Below are 20,848 nucleotides of genomic sequence, written 5' to 3' on the forward strand. Positions count from 1 at the left end.
AGCCTCAGCTCTGCTGCTTCCAGATGAGGGGCTTCAGCAAACCACTTCACCCCTCCAAACCTCTTTGCCTCTTTGTATAAGTGGAATGTCAGTGTTGACGAGAAAATTAACTGAGTTAGTACTTACTCTTTGGGTTACAATAATTACTATTTCAAACTGAACTAAAATTCATGGAGGACACTGCCTGTAGTTAGTATTTTTCTGTATATCCATAAATCAACTCAATAAGAGTTTAATAAATGCTTGTTGATGTATTGATATGTTTACAAAATTTGCAATAATTTATTAGAAAGTTCATTTATTCATCGAACAAATGATGTTATGTGCTTACCATGTATAAGCACACTGGGGAGGGAACCCAAGGGAAAGCCTGACGGGGAACTCCCAATCTTTGGCTCTTTCAACCAGAGCATTTCTTCCTTTACATGTCTTATTATGTATTAGAGGTAGCGAGTATATTTTGTTTGAAAAATATTGTTCCTAAGACACGAGTTAGGGGATGAGGGGAGAGGTGGTATCTGGATTACCTGACTATAGCAACTGCTTTATGTAGTTTTGGATCATCCCACAAGCACACAAAGCTTAGGTCTCAGCTGCTGGGCAGGTCAACTAAGGTATCTCAATTTAGCACTATGTTTAATGGGTTGCCGTGAAATCCTGAGCACGTTTTAACCATAATATTCCCCGCCCCCTGACAAGACAGCTGCCCTAGATACACTGAACTGCCACAGGTCCCATACCCCTCCCTTACTTCCTGCTCGTGAGGGCTGTCCCACTGAGCTCTGGGCAGCTAGTGACTACGAGGCAAAGGTGCTAAGTGCCAGCACTCCCACAGGAGGGCCTGTGGATAATGGACCCAGGGAAAAGCAGAAAAGAGACTGGTGTGACCCCTGCACTTAGATATAACCACACAGCTCAGCTCTGTACAATCCAGAAGGTGGAGGAGCCGCAAAAGCGCCTAGCTTGATCCTTCTCCATGAAGCACTTCACTGGCTCCTTGTGGTCTGTTTCTCCCCTGAGGGCCATGGTTGTTTTTATAAATCTCTACTCCCTACTCACCTCTCTTCAGTGTCTGCCCCCAGGAGCTGGGAGGAAGGAGATCACTTTAGTACGTCTTTTAGTTTTAATTTATTAATAAGAATCATGCAGGACACACTGGCATAGATGAGATTTTCTCCCAGAGCTACTATTGATCAGCTTATTTGGCACAAAATGTGGACATTATTAAAAGGACTACGCGAGAAATAATTGCATCCGGGGGGATTGCACATACTTTCAATTTAGCCATGACCTAATACAGAAATTGGCCTGTTTTATCATTATAATAGCCAACAGCCTTGGCTCCTTACTGAAACTGGATTTCAAATCTGCACATATGGTTATACCTTTTTTAAAGTTTTACTCTCACAAGTTGAAAAAAATCTCGAGATATTCTAAAAAAAAATGTGTATGTAACCCTTGAAATTATTCATGGGAGCAGCAACCTGCTGAGATGTTGGCAGGGAAGATGAAGCGGCAATGTATAGGGAAGGCTATTCTCTGCAGAAACTCCATGATGGATCCCCTTCCATTATCAGCACAATGCCCAAACGTGGGCCCTAAAATGTTTTAGTTCCCAGTCATGGAATAAAGAGTGCTAGGTTAGCTTTTACTCTTATATATAAAATTGCATTTGCTGCCATGTAACTGCTGAAGTCAGAGCAAGAACATTATGAGAAAGAGAGCAGATGTGACCCAAAGAACGCATGTATAAGCCATTTAGAATTTGGTGAGCATGTCATATTAGAATGGCTATTTTTTGGAAAACCCACTTGCCTCCAGATAAAGAGACTTCAAATTTATTTCCAAACCTCACTTGTAACCTGGGTTAAGACATTAACAGTAGAAATAGATAGACACTTGTTAAGACGGTGAGTATATATCTGAAATTGAAAACTAGAAATATGATTAACAGTAACCCTAAAAACCATCATTAATGTCAGAGACAGTTCAAGAATGTCTACTAGTTCCATAATTATCTTTAAGCAGGGACAAGTCAAGGCAATTAGGAAAAAAAAAAAAGGAAGACAGCAATAAAGGTGTAAGATTGAAATCAAGAAATGTTTCCATTATTTTGTGGATGACTGACAGTTGTTACTTTTCAAAACTCAAGACAGTCCAGATAAAACCCATTAAAACCAAAAAGACACGGTCACAAATTTATATAATTAATATTAAGAAAAGTTTTCTTAGGACAGTAGATGGGCAGTATAGTTGCAACAAGATTCAACAGGAGTTAACAATTGCTGCATTATGAGGACATGGGAGTTCATCAGACTCTTCTCTCTTCTTTGGACTGTGCTTTTGAAGTTTTCTGTTATAAAATATTTATAATACAAAACAAACAAGAAAAAAAAGTTTTCTTATATACAAAAAAAAACCATCAGAAGATACAATGAAATAAAGGATACAATTCATAATGCCACTCCCCAAAATGAAACAGTTTAAAATTAACTTCAGAAATTCATACAATCCATATGAAGCAAAATGTAAAACTACTCAGTAACGTGAAATAAGACTTAACTGCATGCCATGCTCTCACATAAGACTCAGTATTGAAAAAAATATGTAGATTTCCCCAAAACTTATATACAACTTGCACATGGTCCAAATTAAAATACTAATGGGATTTTTTTTAGTAACGTGACAAATAACACTAAATAGCACTAATAAATAGCACTAAATAACACTGCGCCACCAGGGAAGCCCTCGAAGAACATTTTAACAACATACATAATAATTTCAGAAGATGTGATATCTTCTTCGTCTCAGAAATTTCACTTTTTGAAATTTACTATAAATATATTTTAAGATAAAAATATCTCTAGCTATCTAAATGCTTGTTAATTATGTACTGGCTAAATTATGTTACATGTATAATAGAAGGATATGCAGTAATAAAGAAGGAAAAATATCCATATAAGCTAAAATGGGAAAAGATCACCAAGATGTATTAAGTGCAAAGAATGAAGTGAAGAGCAGTGATTACATGACTCCTGAGTGTTTGAATTTTGTAGCGAGAGTGGATGTGTGTCTCTGTATGTAAAGATGTATGTGCAAAATTTTGTAAAACTACACAAGAAACTGTTACCCATAACTACCTTTCGGTAAGGGAGCTCAAGCTAGGGAAGGCAGTCGGGCCTTTACTTTTTATTTTTGTACCATTCTATGTCTGCATTGCGTTATTTCCTTTTAAACACAGTAAAGGAGGTGGTCCTAAAATTAGGGATCATTTTATCTTCTCCCCTCTTTTTTATGGAAATAGATTTGTTTTATTCCTTTTCTGAAATTAAAAGGTAATATTCAGGGCTTCCCTGGTGGCGCAGTGGTTGACAGTCCGCCTGTCGATGCAGGGGACATGGGTTTGCGCCCCGGTCCGGGAAGAGCCCACATGCCGCGGAGCGGCTGGGCCCGTGAGCCATGGCTGCTGAGCCTGCGCATCCCGAGCTGTGCTTCGCAACGGGAGAGGCCACAACAGTGAGAGGCCCGCGTACCACAAAAAAAATAAAAAGAAAAAAAGAAAATTAAAAGGTAATATTCAAGTATTTGTCAAAAAAATCATAGAAAAAATTAATATAAAAAAAGGTAGAGGGAATAAAGTTAAAATCCACCTATCATCCTCTCACCACTTAGGGCCCCTCTGCAAAGGTTAGAGCACATCTTTCCTTAATTTGCTAAGTGTACAGAGCTATATTATTTGTCAATGGGATCATATCATACTTGCTGTTTAGTACAATTTTTATATTTGATTTATCACAAGCCTATATCTATTTCCAATATGGAGTCATTTTATCACTTTCAGTGCCTACACAGGACTACAATGTGATGGCTGTTCCATAATGTATTTAATGTATTTAATTATGGAATCCACTGTATTAGTCAGGGTTCTCCAGAGAAACAGAATCAACAGGTTAGCATACCCCCAAATATACATGATGCTCTGTCTATATATTCTGAAATTGGGAAATTCCATGAGGTTTTAACTGTATTTGGTATCCTTTCCATGGTGTTTACTGGAAACACAATATTCTCTCACAGATCTTTTCCATGCCATTGTCTTCAATCATACTTTCCCCTTGTTTCTGTTCTCCCTGTTCACACTCTCTGGGATGAATTCAGTCTGTTTTCATCTCTGTCTTTTTCTCCTGATGTCCTGAATTTCTCACATTCACTCTTCTAATTCACCAGTTTGATCTGATACAGTGTCCAATTTGCTTTTCACCTGTTCCACTGTTACTCTGACTAGTCTGATTCTCATTTCCATACAATCCCCCATGATCCTCATGACTTTTTCCCTCAACATCATTATGCTTGCAGCAAACCTTTGATCTTGTGGAGAACACATATTTTCTATTTCCTGCAGTAATATATTTCAGCTGGAGGCTGTTGTTCTTGTTTTCAAGGGTGACGTGTTTTTTGTGTTGTTTCAGTTTTAAACCTATAGTATTTGCTGACAGGCCTTGTTTACCCCATTTTCTCTTTTTGAGAAAGAGAGAATCTAGTGTATCCATGACTAGTTTTTAGCCAAATAGGAAATAGGCTGCCTTCTGTCAGACATTTGTGTCACTGCTCTAGAAAAATTAGAGAGGAAAATAATATATAAAATTCTAATCTTCCAGTGCAGCTTGGGCAGCCTCTGCAGAGCAGTGGTGACAGAGCCGGGCCTGAAGGAGCTCTGACTCTCTGTGAAGGGCTGCATCTCCACATTGAAGGAGACTGCCCCAGCAAGGCATGGAGCCCAGCATTGCTAGGCCTCTGCAGGCTTTCAACGCTAGAGACAAAACCTGGAGTCATCCCTTTGCCACTGGTGACAAATGGCCTGGAAGTCACAGAAGTGAGAAGTGGTTGTGCAGCCTTGTCTTCCAGCTCTCACCCACGTCAGATAAAGTGTGAGGTGATTTCTGCTCCCATCACCGCTACTTTCTCCCATGATATGCTTTTGTTCCCAGAGAGGAGTCACGTGCTCATCCTCTAAACTTCTTTAGTAGGGTGCCATGTTTATTTTCGCTGGCAGAAATTCCTTGAAATCCCTGCTGTGTAGTTGATACCTCTTCCTTGTCTCCACAGTCGGTGAAAGATTTTGCACCATTTGTATTTTCTATTGGTTATTTCAAAAGGAGAGGGGGCGATATGCCGTCATGCCTTGAGCATGAATGATTCCTCTCCATTAATTCTCAATTTTCTCTTCTCTTTCATTGCCATCAGAAATAGAACAGTTATAATTATCTTCATTCCCTCCCTCTGCCCTTCATTTATTGGCATCACTTGAAAAATCTCTTCTCTCGGTGGAAGAACTGTCATTTTTTACCTTCAATGAAAACACCCTGGGGATTTTCCTCAAATAACTGATTAAACTGTACTTAAAATAAGTTACCATTTGATTTATTTCTCACTGTTTTGATGCACCTAAATTATCTCTTAGTTCAAATTTATCTTTAGTATTTTAGTATCTTTTAGTAATTGCATCTACATTTGATGAAATGTGGAAGAAGCTTATATTTATTAGGCTGTAAATTATTACACAGTGTGCAATTTTGATTAGCAAAGTGCACCATGGTGTTTTTATGGATTAATAAGGGGGAAGATGTGTGGTATTAGCCAAGAGAGATGAGATGAAAATTTTAGTTCACAAAAATAATGGAAACAAATGACCTATCATATATGTTAAACTATAAAAAGAATTATTGCTAACATCTCTCTACCACCTGGCTCTTGAAACTACTTGAATGATACTTTAGTATTTTTCTCCCAGAATATGCGATTTATAGCTGACTAAACCGCCTGTACCCTTTTTTCCATTAGCTTCATGGAATGCATATTTATTCAAATATATTTTATATATATTTGGCTATGAATACAAATATATACATAAAAGAATATAAAAATAATGTTCCTAAGCATGACTTAGTATGATCTGGGTTTGGTGAGTTGGAAATGGGGTTAGGGATATTGCTATGAGTTCAGCAGGACAGTAACCGAGTTATAAGATAATTATTTCTCTTCAATGGCTCTCACCATGACAACTCAGTTCTGAAATTCAACTATTATTCAGCTCAAATTACTGTCAAAGTTTAAAGCTTGTCTTTTATTGACCTCCTTCTGATGCCTATGACATCTATAATCGTCTGGGTATATGAAATCAGATAGTTAACAACAAGAGTAGCTCAAAAGATTCTTTACTGTACACACCTGGACAGTTCCTTCCTTAAGCTCAAGTGATGATTCAGTATCTCAGCTCTGTTATACATGCATAACTACCTTGGGGCAGAAATTGAACACGGCATTCCCATCTCCCTTACTATTAAGCTGCAAATCTTTCACAGCCCAAACATCCCAGTTTGTTTTATAGTCAAATATAGGTTGTCTTAAATTGCAAACCTCTGGTCAACTCTTAGGAAAGAAAAAAAAAAAAAAGAAGAAGAAAGAAAAGAAAGAAAAATAATAAGAACAAGAAATATACAGAAGGAGTCACTGGATTTTAGTGCCAATGGCTCTGATAAATTCCCCTCTGGCTTAAGACTATGTGGGCAAGTATCCTCCCAGTTTAACCCATTGTCTGATTTTGACCCATCTCTAGAATTAAAAGGAAGAAAAGTATTGTTTTCAAATGCAACTCCAAAAGAAGTATTACTTCTCACCCCCAAATCTGGTCAGTAACAGTTAGACAGTGTATTAGTTTTCTAATGTTGTCATAACATTAGAAAACAGTCATAACAGTCATGATAGTATTAGAAATGCTGTCATAACATACCACAAACTGAGTGGCTTCAACAACAGAAATTTATTTTCTCACAGTTCTGGAGGCTAGAAGTTCAAAATCACGGTGTTGGCAGGTTTGGTTTCTTCTCTCCTTGACTTGCAGAAAATTTCCTTCTTGCTGTGTGCTCACATGGTTGTCCCCTCAGTCTGTGTGTTGTCTCTGTCTTAATCTCTTTTTACAAAGACACCAGTCATACTGGATTAGGGTCCACCCATATGAGCTCATTTTATCTTAATTACCACTTTAAAGGGCTTATCTCCAAATACAGTCATATTCTGAGGTACTGGCATATGAATTTTGGCAGGACACAATCAGTCCATAACACCTAGTAAAGGAACCAGAAATAATTCTAGGCCATTTTTTTGTAACTACCATTACAAGTAAATACTATTGGTCATATAAAAAATACATAGACTGCATCTTCAATAAATTTACAGACTCCTTGGTGACATCAGACCTAAACATGAGAAGGATTAGTAATTAGAGAGTATTTAAATGAGTTATTTAGATTCTCCCAGGGTAAGATAATACCCTCTCTCTGTCCACAGAGAGCTTACTACCTAAAAAGGGGGAACAGATACATAGACAACTAATTATAACTAAGCCTGCCAGTTATTCTCAATGTCTGAGCAAAATGTTGTGGAAACTCAGAGGTGGGAGCTATTTCTTCCAAGTTGTTGAGGGAAGAAGGAAGGGTTAGAAAAGTTTTGCTGAAGAGGTGATGGGGTGAGTGACCATTAGCCAAAAGCAAGTCAAATCAGCTCCCATTTGGGGAGCAGTATGGAGACAATGATTGGGGGCATGTTCAGTGTGTGAGCATGAGTAAAGCTGCTAGTGTTTTAGGTTGTTGGGAATGTAGGTCTAGAGATCAGAAGAATGATTCCTGGCATAAAAAAAAAAATGTGATCATAGAAACACAGGCATAGAACTGCATATGGGTGCAGTGGAAGCTATGGGCAAGAATGAAGCAAGTGTCAAAAAGTATAGCACTGTTGGGACTTCCCTGGTGGCGCAGTGGTTAAGAATCCGCCTGCCAATGCAGGGGACATGTGTTTAAGCCCTGGTCCGGGAAGATCCCACATGCTGCAAAGCAACTAAGCCCGTGCGCCACAACTACTGAGCCTGTGCTCTAGAGCCCGTGAGCCACAACTACGGAGCCCGTACGCCACAACTACTGAAGCCCGCGCACCTAGAGCCCGTGCTCCACAACAAGAGAAGCCACCGCAATAAGAAGTCTGCACACCACAACTTAGAGTAGCCCCGGCTCGACACAACTAGAGAAAGCCCGTGCACAGTAATGAAGACCCAACGCAGCCAAAAATAAAATAAATAAGTAAATTTATAAAGAAAAAAAAGTATAGCACTGAGAATAGAACTTTGGCGAACATTTGTATTTAGGAGTCAAGCAGAGGAAGAGAAGCCAGTGAAAGGGACTCATCAAAGGGATGGAGCAGAGGCAGGTACACAGAGCAGCACAGATGTAAGAGGAAGCTAAAAGCAAAGAGATGAATCACATGAGAAACAGGCGGATGGCAGGCTGTGAGCAACTGTAGTTGTTTGTTATTTAGGTGTCCACTGCTACAGAAAGAGCAAACAGGTTCCAGACCAAGAAGAGACATCAGCTTTGAGAACTCGGAAGTTATAGGTGATCATGCAGGCTGGGTTTCAAGGAATAACTGGGGTGGAAGCCAGACCAGAGAAGGTTAAGGAGCAAGTGGTCCCAGAAGACATGGAGGTAGCGGGGCCAAGTCTTACAAAACAGCAGCACTAAAAGGAAAAGCATGAATGTCCAGCTGGGGCTGGAGGACAGCAAAGCAAGAGGAGAGGGATCGGAGCAGGATTTGGTGATCTCTTAGAGCTGCGTCCTGTGCAAGGGATTTTAAATATGTCACCTCTTTCAGTCTTCTCAGTGGTACCCTGTTTAACCATGAGGAAACCAAAGCTCCGAGTGATGTCCAAGTTTGGATAATTAGTAAATAGACAAACTGAGACTCAATTCTAAGCTGCAGTTGCCAGTGTTTTGTTTCTGTCTCTACTGATGGAATTTCTAGTACTGGGAAGAAATGGACAATTAAAACAATGGGGACCAGAACCTTCTCACCTCACAGAATAGTTATAAAGGGAGCTTAGGAATAGGAAATGCCCCAACATGTGAAAGGAATTACTCTATCAAATTTAGTGTGTGAGTTTGTGAAAGTCCCCAGGAATCTGAGGTTACAACCTCCTAAATGATGTGACAAGCAGTGACCAAGACAGGCCCACCATCAGTGCTAGAGATGGGCCTCTGGGCTCCAGTGGTTGTATTCTGCTGGTCCCAGCCATCTCTTGGTGTTGCACACCCACTCTAGTGGAGAGGACCTTTTCTGGTGACTTCAGATGAAATCGAGCATCAGGAAGCCCTAGAATTCTGGAGAAAAAGGTACCTTAAACCTCACCTTGGCCAACCTTATCATTTTACAGGGAAAGAATATGAAAAATTCAGAGGATAGCAGACTTACATTAAGTCACCAAAATTTATTTTGATCTAATTCAAACATAGACATTGGTTTAAACATCATTTTATCACCTGCCCCAGGTTTCGGCTTGGCAAGAAAGCATCACTAAGCCTCCCAAAGGGCTGTTCTAATGAACAGTCTTTAGACTCTGGCTCTCATGCTTTCGGCCTGTGGAGGCAGCAGGGCAGGGACTGATTCTTGACAGCCAAGCCTAATATCTCATTCTGGTCCTCAGGCCATGAATGATTCAGAGTGATGGGCAGCCAGCTCAACAGGAGACCGCAGCTGGGAGCAGAGTAAAGCGAGGGACATGATGTTTGGCTGTAGAATTTAAGCACTGAAGAGCGAGTTCTAACTACATACAAAAAAAAAGAAACAAAAATTGTGGTTCCTAAACTTGATTTTGATTATGGTATTCATTTCAAGGTCAACTGCTGCATGAGCTATTGGCATGGCTTAGCAATAGGAAATGGTAAGGCAACACACAGTTCTCAGCCTTCTGCCCTGGGAAGGAGCAAGCCTGTCTCTCGTTAGACATCTGACCCGTAGAGAAGTGCAAGTTCAGCAGGACTGTAGAGAAGATAAGCAAGCCACTCACAAGAGTTCTCTCCCAGTCACAGTGATGGGGAAACTGAGGCATACAGAGACCAGCCGTGTCACACCTTTCCTTATGAACCCCCACTGCCTCCTACTGACTGCAGGTTAACGTCAAAACAGACTGCTGGAGCCTTCTCAATTGGTTTTTCAGTTTTCCCTTCCCAAATTTCCTCCGTGTATCTTCCCCTCAGCTATCCTAAATGTATGACCATTCCTGAACCTCAACTCACCAGAACTTTCAACTTCCCTGGGCATTCACCCATGGTGACACACCATCCCAGAATGTCCTCCAAAGACCAGTTCCAAGCACAGGGTAGGTTCCTGATCCACGTTTACTGAACGGATAAAGGAGCAGTGGAAACTGACGTTCATTGACAACTGACTACAGTGACACACTGTGCTAAGTGCTGCGCCCACTTTCCCTCCTTCACCACACAGACACTATATCTGGGTCATTCTGAGTGCACAAGGCAGGCCTGAGCCAGCAAAGCCTCACTGCTTTTCTGTTGCTGCTTTGCCAGGAGCACTCAAGAATGAGGAAGATGGTGTAACATCATTGCCCGATTCTGAGAACTCACAAGATCTCCCTGAGCATCCAAGTGCACGTATTAGATTGCCGTGACCTCCTCCAGACCCCTCATTTCCCTGAGGTTTGTCTTTTATCAGTGAAAATGCATCCGTACACCACCGGAGCAAGCTAACTGCAGCTCCTGTCTCTCTCCCCGCCCTCCACAGACGCCCTCGGTTGGTTCTGGCCTGGCGCACACCCCCGGCTGCAGCCTGACCCCTGCCGTTAGCGGCACCTGCATCAGCATTTCACACCCCCGATGGTTCTCCAGGCTTCCCCCATGGTCTTTCACCCCCAGTTGCCTGGTTCTCCCTGCCCTCCTTAAGGCTTGGCATTTGTCTATTTTCAATTTGTCTACTGATCCCCCTACCTACTTAGAAGTCCAAAGTTCATGATTTCATTTATTGGGAGAATAAATAACCCAAACAGAAGCACACTTAAACATTCTAAAATATCCAAATAAGATGCCCAGCTCACATACCACCGGAAAGACATTTCTAGAACATGTTTCTATCTTTCTGAAGGGTGAAGTAAAAGCAAAGCCTAGCCCGCGACTAGAGTGAGGTAGGAAAGTTCTAATCTTACCTTACTCATGACTCCAGGTACCACCTGGCTTACCAGTTACACTGTACTCTTATGCACCTTTGAGAAATTCAAAGAGCCTCAAAACCGCTGCTCTGAAATATCCATCATCACTTTAAGCAGGAGATTGAGAGATTTCATGTTGCTAAAACACTATAATGGACAGAATCTTGAATGACACTTTTTAAGTCAGCAGAAAACTGCCTTGATTTCCATGTCCAACAACCACAGGCTTGGGGAAGCATGCAGAGACAGGCAGCCAAGGTAGAGCTGACTGACAATTGTGGCTGTATCTAAGGACAGCCAGGCGCTGCAGGCAGACACAGGGTGCCCGAGCTCATTGATTTTTTGTAACAGGTCACTCCCACCCAAGCTCATTGTTCTTTCTCCTATGAACATATAGGCCCAGGGGCAAAGGGAGGTCTGCATCATGTTTCAGTAAGCACTACCTGAATCCATATAAGCATATGATTCTATCTAAAACTCAATAATTCACTGAACTGGCATCCTTTTAGCATCTCTGCAGTCAATGCCTCTCAGAGAACAGCGCTACAATTGAACTAGAAAATTAGAGCTTTTAGCTGGACTCCCTGGAGGTGCATATGTAAAACAGAATGATAAATGATTGTCATTTCCATTCAGAACATAGAATTAATCAAGGCAAAAGACGGAGTCTGAAGTCCTGTGGGAAGGGCCACCACGGGTCACTGGTCATCATTACTTGCTGGCAAAGAGGTGAGCAACGGAAGAGCCTGTCTCCTTTGTTACCTGGACTGAATGGCGTATCTATGGTTGCAGGTAACCTTTACAGAACCTACCAACAGGAAAATGATTTCCCAGTGCAGTTTTTTTTTTTCCTGCTGAAAAATTCAAAAGCCCAGCCTCAGGCAGTGGAAACACAATCAGGCCACAAACATGATGAACATACTTGTTGCTCCTTCCAGGAAGGGAGGGGGCAAGAAAGGCATCCCAGAGCCCTCAGGGAGGCAAGGCAGAGGCTGTGAGAGCTTCCAGAAGCCTCTCTTTGACCAGATCAATTAGGTCACTGAAAGAGTATCAGTCCTGACTCTTTTAGACAGAGAAACCTAACAGCCAGCAGCAATAGGAATGGTGATACATTTTGAGAGCTAGCTGGAGTATGTGTCTATGGGCCTGTCAGCTTAGGGGCTGACAGGATCCCACCCTCACTTCCCAGATCCCTCCCCCAGACCCTAGGGCTTCCCAAAGACCCAAGCTCCCACCAGCCCCACCTTCTCTGTTTGCTGATCTACTACCTACCTAGGCTCTGAAGCCTCCTTCATGTCTCAAAGCTTATCACAACCTCCACCTCCTCTCCCAAGGGACAGCACTCCTAAGTCTGGGAAGAGATATGGGGAAGGCCTATTTAAAACAAAAGAACATCTCCCAGAGGCTTCCCAAGTCTCCCCTCCCTCCCCCACCTCACCACCGCCCCCTCCCCCTCCTTAAGCTTGTAAATGCTACCGAAGTTGAATTGAAGGAAAGGCTAGGCATGCAAAGCAGGTGGAGGATCTAGAGCTGGCTCTGCATGCTCAGACCCCACGTGAAGAGGATCCTTGGGAAGAAGAGGGTGGCCCTGCCCAGGGAACAGACTTTCTCTGGGATCCACCCACAAATGGCTTCCAGGCCCTTTTCTTAAATATTTGTATTATTACATTCTCAGGCCTGGCAGGAAGAAGGGTTGTAGGGTTCTCATTATAGACCTGTATATAACCAGATATGCTCCTACTCTTCTAAAACCTTGCTGCTTTTGATAGCATTTGGGGTCAGATATATTGGGGTTTGAGTCCCAGCTTCACCCTCTATGAGTTTTCCGACTTCAAGCAAGTTGCTAAGCCTCACTTTGCCCTTAATTTCTCCTCTGTAAAATGGAGAATAATAACAGTGATCTTATAAGGTTACTTTTTGATGAACAAAATAACAACAGACATTCTCTGGCATATCAGAAAGTCAGTAATATTTTTATTCCATTAATTATATCCAAAGGATAACGTCTCCCAACATATTTCCTGTACATTGGAAGTCATCTCCTAACCTCAAATGGTTTTCAAATAACTAAAGGCTAAAATTTGAACTTGAAAGTTTATTGGTTGAATGGTAGGAATAAAGGCTGACATGACTTCAGACTTTGGAGACAGATTAAGATAATTTTTTATCAATACAAATTTTGATAAAAGTAGAACCGTCAGAAGAATAAACTGGTTGAGGAGGGAGAGAGAGAAGTAGAAGCTCTGTGACACTGTGCTTCGTAAAATGCCTCTAGTACAATAAGAACCAAAGGAAATCCAATATTAACATCATGAAATAGCAATAGCATCATTAATCTCCCTTTCTTGGTGTGTATATTATCAAAGCTAGGCATCTTGCTTATAGGCAATAATTCATTAAAGCATTTGCTGATTTCAACTCCTTGGTACTAAGTGTAGTTCTTGGGTAATGCAAACATAATTTTTGAAATGCAAACATGTTCATTTACCAGTAATCCTCAATTCGTTAAAATGGAATCTACCTGCTTTTATCAGCACCTTTCGGAATCAAATCCTACTCTTAACATTTTTAGATAAATCATCTCCCAGCTATAGTACTTAGCCTTTGGTCATGATCAATACATTGGCTAAAATATTTACAAATAAATGTATGTTTTGCTATGAATGACTGAGTCAGATCTAAAAATAAAGCATTATATTTGTGCATTCACAAAATGAATAAAATGTGACAGCTGAAAAGTGTATTTTGAAAAGTGTATATAACTCAAAAACAACCCAAGGTTCAAATATCGTTCTTTACTGAGTTCAGTTCAATATCAAGAAATGCCATGCCAAGAGAGTGTAATTTTGGAGTTTTCACCTGAGGGGAAACAGGGTGGGTCTGAAAAGAGCTCAGATGCATTTTCCACTACAGTGTTCACTGTTGCCAACATGACAGCAACATGTTAGAATTTAAGAAGAGGAATAACACAGAGAGAGAACATGAGAACAAATGCATCTAAGGGTTTCTTCAAACCAACACTATGTCACCAGCAGCTGTTCTCTCTAGGGACACAAGAGACAGACAGATGTTCTCAACCTGGTTACTTAAAGGAAAGGACTAACAGTGGAGTTTGCTGCCTTAAACTCCTGTGTTCACACCTGCCTATCTCTAGGGGCTAAGTGACTCCTGAGGGAGGGACCCCTTCTCTTGTTAAGAACCCTGTGGTTTATTTATGAAAATCAACATCTTCCAAAGGAGGTCTTACCTATACTGTATGATGCCTAGGGCTGGAATGCTCACCACTGGATGGGAGAAAAGATACTGAAGAGTACCTCTGGGAGATTTCTGGCAACCCATTTAGAATATGCCAACCACACATATTTATTAAACACCTAGTGTCTAAAATGCGGCTCTGAGCTGCGGGGGACAAAGAATCAGAGCGCATCCACTGCCCACGAGAAATGTGCCAAGCAGGAGCCGATGGATTCTCTCTAAATTTGTATGATCAGAGAGAATTTCTAAGTATTTCTTCAAGTGGGCTGAGTAACTGCGTCTTTGTCCAAGTGTAATAGAGACCATTCCATTAAGCCACCTCAGCAAGAAAAATATTGCTAATAGTCACCGTTAATTAAGCCTCTGCCATCTTAGTTCCTGGAAGATAGCGTTATGACATCATGTAAATGTAATTCTGGTACTTCTTCAGAGGTTTGTGGGCGTTTTGGCAGGTGAGGTGTATGCTGGCTGGATTTCGGGCAACATGAATGGGAAAACCTGAAAGAAGCTCTTTATTTCCACCAAGAAGAAGGCAAAAGGTCCAGACTGGCTTCAGCCAGCCCTGAGCAAAGCAGAGACTATGTCACCAAAGGCTCTCCACCAACAAGGTTTGGACACCTACGCTGAGCTCCTTGTCCACTGGCTGATCTGAAGGCTTCTGACCACTTCCTCCACCCCACACGATTGTGTTCTAAAATCCATGTGCTGCTGTTGAAACAGGAGGGGCTTCAAAGATTATTCGTGGTCAGCATCCTTCCAGGGGCAGAGGACAGCTACTGATGAAGGCGCCAGTGGTTGCTATGCACAAAAGACTCTTTTCACTCAGAACCCCGCTGCCTCGTCTTCAGTTCTGAGCATGGGCTACCTTGGAGTAATAAGCACTGCTTGTTCTCTATTTGTATTGTCAGCATATGGATCACCTACAGGACACGTGCTCAGCACTGAAAGGAGACTCATTATGCACAGCCAGTTAAATGGAATCTCCTAGAGGCCTGATTGTGCTTCTCCACCTTGGATCCAATGATCCTTTCTTCCAATGCTCTGTCTCAAACTCTCCTAATCTTCCGCTGTGATGCATTTGACTTGAAAGCCTAGGAAATCAAGTTTTGCCTCTGCATTAAACTGCTCTAACAATCTCTGGTAGGATTTAGTAGACATGCAATACATTTAGGATGTCACATTTTATACCACTTGGATGGATTTGCATTTTAAGTTTGAAAGAAACTTTCAAATCAATTAGTTCAACCTCTCATTTTACTTATGGGAAACTGAGACCTAGAAACAGGAAGTGACATGCCATGGTTGTCAGATCACCTGAAACCCGGAATCCTAGTCTAGGGTCCTTTCCACTATCCAGCTACTAAGAAGCCAAATGATCCATAAGGATCTGGCATAAACAGTAACATGAGCAGAGTATCATGAGGAAAACAGTACCTAGAAGCCACTCTGTTTCTAATATGAATGCTTTAATTTGGACATTAGAGACTCACAGAGAGATCAGCGCAACTGCCCACTACTGTCCCTGTAGAAATTTGGCCTCTCCTTCTCTGCCACCTTCCAAATGTCACGTGAATGTCACTCCTGAGCAGACTCTTCCCCAAAACCCTAGGAGCAAGAGTAGCCTGTGCAGGGTGACTCAGCTTCTTTGGAGGAAGGAAGTGGTGAAATTGTGTTGATAATAGACAACCCAGCATTGATGGATTCATCAGTGTTAAAACTCTGTGACAGGACAGGAAATCGGTGACTAGATAAGCAAAGGGGATGAGCTATTAACCAATTAACCAGAGAAGTGACTGATTAGAATGAGTCTTTTCTGAATCATTTCTCTCCCTCTCTCTCTCTCCCACTCTCTCTCTTTTCTACAATAGCTGCTTGTACCCAAATTACTTGGAAAATGTTTTCCCACCCAGTACAGACCATGTTCAAGGAAAATAAAAGTATCATTTCAGAAGTTTGAGGCTACAGTGGGTGCTTGTGCTCTGACAGGCACCCTCCTACAGGAAAAGGGCTGGGATATGGGGTGGGAATGATGAGTGGAAGGGAACACACTAGGAGAGCTAGGAGCAAACCAGGAAGAGGGGCCCATAGCTTGGATACAAACTGATCTCAAAGTTACTCAGACTAAATGGCTAACATCTGTGAATCAGTTCAGTGATGCAATATGTTGTGCCTTGTTCCTCATGAAAAACAAAACCAAATCAAAGGACAGATTTTGTTTTTTATCTCACAAATTTGCCAGATGTCAGGTTTTATATGTATCTTGTAATAACTCAGTCAATCTATATTTGTTGAGCACCTACTATATTCTAGGTCCTGCACCACTGAGTAGAAAATTCATTGATAAGTGACACAAAATCTCTGCCTTCAAGAAGCTAGTCTAGCTTGGACACAAACTTAACAGACAAACCACTGCTATAAAGCACACTAAGTGCTATGACAGAGAAGCAAAGGACAATTGTAAACAGAAAGGAGTAAGTGTCCAACTCCCTGTCAGAGGGACAAGCTTTGCAGAGGAGGAAGTGTCTGAACTGAGTCTTGCAAAATGAATAGGCCCTCAACAGGCAGAAGAGTGTGTGCTGTGTGTGAGAGCACGGGGGTTCTAGACAATGGGAAGATATGTGCAGAAGCAGACAGACACCACGTAACATTAAATTATATGAGTCAACTGGGCCAAGCTATGGTACATCACACACTAGTCTAGATGTGGCTGTGAAGGTAGTTTGCAGATGTGGTTAACATAAAAGAGGATACCCTCCATACTGTGGGTGGGCCTCATTCAATCAGCTGAAGGCCTTAAGAGCAAAATCTGCGGTATCTGGAGAAAAAGGAATTCAGCCTCAAGACTGTAACCTGAGTCTCCAGCCTGCCTTACAGATCTCAGACTTGCCAGCCCCCTCAATCACATGAGCATATTCCTTAAAATAAATCTATGAACATATATTCCATTAGTCTTATTTCTCTGGAGAATCCTGATGGACATACAGCAGATGCATGATGTTCCCAGGCAAGAAGAGGAAAGTCACCGTGGCAGATGTTCAGACAGGGACGTTGTCACAGTTATGAAGAACCTTGTACACCAAACTCAGTAATTGCGATTTTTATCCTGAAAGTGAATAGGGGCCATTGAAGGATTTTAGGCAAGGACTGCCAAGCCTATTAGAAAAACTCTCTGGGATCCTCCAAATAGAGGATGGAGGGGTTGGGGCAGAACTGGAGGCTGTGGAAGAATGGCCTTGTGGACACTCTGTCTTTGTCAGTCTGGGCCCTAGGATTTAGCACCCACCATCACTCCTTTGTATCTATTTAACCAGGTCTCTGTAGCTTCTTCACCTTGTTTTTGCAGTGTGTGCCAGGTGAGGTATACGAGCAAGATAGGCTGTGCTAGTCCCCAGAATTTCAGGTCATCCACCCCTATGAAGGGCCTCAGTGAAAGACCCATGAACACAGATACTTTGCCTGTTGCCCACCTCCCCAGATCCATCAGTACTGCAATCATCATCATCCTGAGTGACACCCTTGGAAATTCATCACCAAGTCACATTTGGCAGCTGAATCAACAGGCACCTTTTATTTATTTATGAGCTGAGCACTGGGGAGCAGTGAAGCTCCATCTCCAGTTCTATAGGGCTGTTGATTTTGAGAGAACAGCATATTTATTCAAAACCATCCTCAGCTGCGTGAGACCTTTACACTTTTGTAAGTAAATAGACTGGGATTATTCATGCTTCCTCTGCAGACCCCCATTCATTGCCTTCCCTAAAGGCTGTGGGCAGCTCCACAAGTGAGAAGCTTCCAGCCAGTCGGAAGGGTAGCATTCATCACCAGGTGATTTGTTTACTGCCTTTCACCTAAAGGACTCCCAGCTGCATTGTAAAAGCATCTAACTGCTAATCTGCCAGAAAAAGGTGGCCACCTTCCTGCTCCTGCTCAGGAGACAACCCCCTAGCAGGTAGCACCAGGGGTTGAGCAGGGAGGGAATTCAATACCTGCCCCTGAAACAGCATCACAAAGGGCCACCCAGGCTCGACTTTACCGTCAACCCAGCTCTCAACCCAGAGAATGCACAAAATCTAAAGTGCTTCCTCTTGATTCCCAAAAGCGTAACAAGCTTCCAGGCTGTCTGTCTTCACTCTGAGGCTCTTAAAAGGGGTGCGGCCAAGCTAATCAGATTTGGGTGCATGAAATACCATGAATGGAGCCTAAAATCAGATTCTGAAGTCTGGGGATATTCAAAGCGCTTTTGGCCTGTGTTTTTCTTCACTTTATCTCTTTAGGGAGGGCTTTACAGTTCTCTTAAGGATTAGGTAATCTAGTTAAAATCTGAACCATTTTTTTCAGACAAATCAAAGCTGTAAGGAATGACTGAAATGGGTTGTTTAAAAAGTCCCTTGACTGGTAGAGAAGGGGAAAATATGACAGGGTGACAGAGGTGTCCCCCAAAGATTTGGATGCCTTCAGTTTCACCCATAGATGCTTATGGGCCCACCTCCATGAGCTCCTTTAATCACTGGGAAGAGAGGTGGGGGATCTAGAGCACAGGATGGGCTTTAAATCAAACACATTTTTGCAGAGATCTAGTCTGTGGTTAACAACTTGAACCTTTGCTCTTGTCCAGCAAACGGCAAACCATGACTCAGGTCCTTTAATGGAGCACAGGGTGGAGGCCAAGTGCCCAGAACCCTGTGTGACCCTGAGAACACTGTAAAACAGAGTTAGGCCCAATATTTTTCAAAGAGAAGAGATCCGTGGGGCAGCATGAAGATCTGCAAACTCTGCCTCTTGCTCTTCAAAGCCCAAGATTTACAGCCAGTATTTCAGTCTAAGACTTCCTGGTGGGAGAGTTGTTGGCCGTTTGTGGTTGTTTTGTTTTAATGACCTTTTCTATACTGTTTGTTAGTGTGAACTAAAAGCAGCACATGAGTGATGCTGGGTGATGGCTGACAAGCATTATGCTGGCTTTCAGTACTTTGTCTTGGAGACATCATTCTCTCCTCCGCTGCAACCTCCACTGCTCCACTATTGATCTTTTCCCAGACACAGTCTCTGCTTTGACCACGAGCCCAGAGAATACAAAAGCATAATTGATACATACACCAGCTCTGCCTGGGAAGAAGAGGGACCACTTGTCCTTCCTCACCACTCAGCCCTCTACTCAATAAGCTACTTCTATGGCACTGATTTATAAGTGCCAGTGGTCAGAGGCTGTCACATAAATTTAAGTGTACAGATGCCACAATCTGCATATTCACAGAACCATTTTAAGGCCACACAAAAATCTGCGAAAGCACAATATATTTTGAAGATGGGTCACCAATAATGCACATGTTAAGGCACTTTTTGGAAGCATAATTAACTCAAGGACCCTCTATAAAGTGCATGTGAGACAGACATTTGAGGGTTGTTTTTTTCTTTTCTTTTTTTTGGTAGCAGAAAGAAATGGAAACTAATTATCATGAAGTTTCCACATTTTGACATTCCCAGAGAGTAGTTAATATTACTTAAAGTTGCTTATGACCCCTACCAAAGATAAGGCCAAATGAATTAATTCAATAAGAAAATAGTGTCAGAAGGAGTAAGTTGCCATTCCATCTTAGAATTGTTACCGTACCTAAAAATAAGTAGGAGATGGTGTGATTTAGAGGACAAAGTACTCTGAGTTGAGGCACTTTCATCCTCACCAAACCCTGGATCCACCTGACCTCAGCCACTGGGCATAGTTTACTCATCTGATGTTGAAGGAGTTGTGCCAGAAGATTCTCTGAAGAGCAGAGCATTAGGAAAAGAAATTTTCAAGAGGGTAAACTTGAAGGAATGGGCAGCAGTGGCTGGAGGAGACACTTGCGTGCGACCCATTTCTTGGCAGTCGTTGCTGAAAACTAGAAGGCTCTGACTTGACTTTAGCTGATAGTACTGGGCATAGTGGGAGCAGTGCCCCAGAGCTTCTAACAAGGGTCAGAAGTCTGAGTATGGCTGGAGATGGCCAAGTCACCGAGAGGCTCTAACTGGCAATAGCAGTTGGGTCTTGTCACCCGCTTGGTAATCACTGCAACTGCTACAAGTTGCTCCAGGAGGGTGGCTAAAATGTAAGCAAAAGGGAAAATTTAGTGGCTGTTTTATTGAATTTTTGCTAAGCATCTGTGGAATGTTCTACCTAAGGAGGACATTGAGATGAGTAAGTTACCACCCTACCCTTGAGTTGCTCCCAGTCTACAAAGGCAGGCAGACACACGTGAGTAATTACACAGAGACAATAAAGTATGACAATGTCACCTGGATGGAACTTAAAGAGAGTTGTGGAAAATAAATATGGAAAGAGTTGAAGATAAATGACATTGGTATGTGTTGATGAGTCAGACTTTGATTTTGGGTAAAGCAGGGAAACACTGAATATTTTAAATGTAGAATTAGGGCTCTGCATTTATATACAATTGCTCTGGCAGTGTCTGCAATGGTTTGATACAAGGAATGAGTATTGGACAGAGGCAGGACTGATAAGAGGCTATGGTTAATACAGTAGACCAGGAAAAGGTGGTGAAAAGTGTGGCG

The sequence above is a fragment of the Aethalodelphis obliquidens genome, unplaced genomic scaffold, assembly GCF_003676395.1.
Source record: "Aethalodelphis obliquidens isolate GAN/ISIS:26980383/991018 unplaced genomic scaffold, ASM367639v1 scaffold12, whole genome shotgun sequence".
Taxonomy (NCBI): Eukaryota; Metazoa; Chordata; class Mammalia; order Artiodactyla; family Delphinidae; genus Aethalodelphis; species Aethalodelphis obliquidens.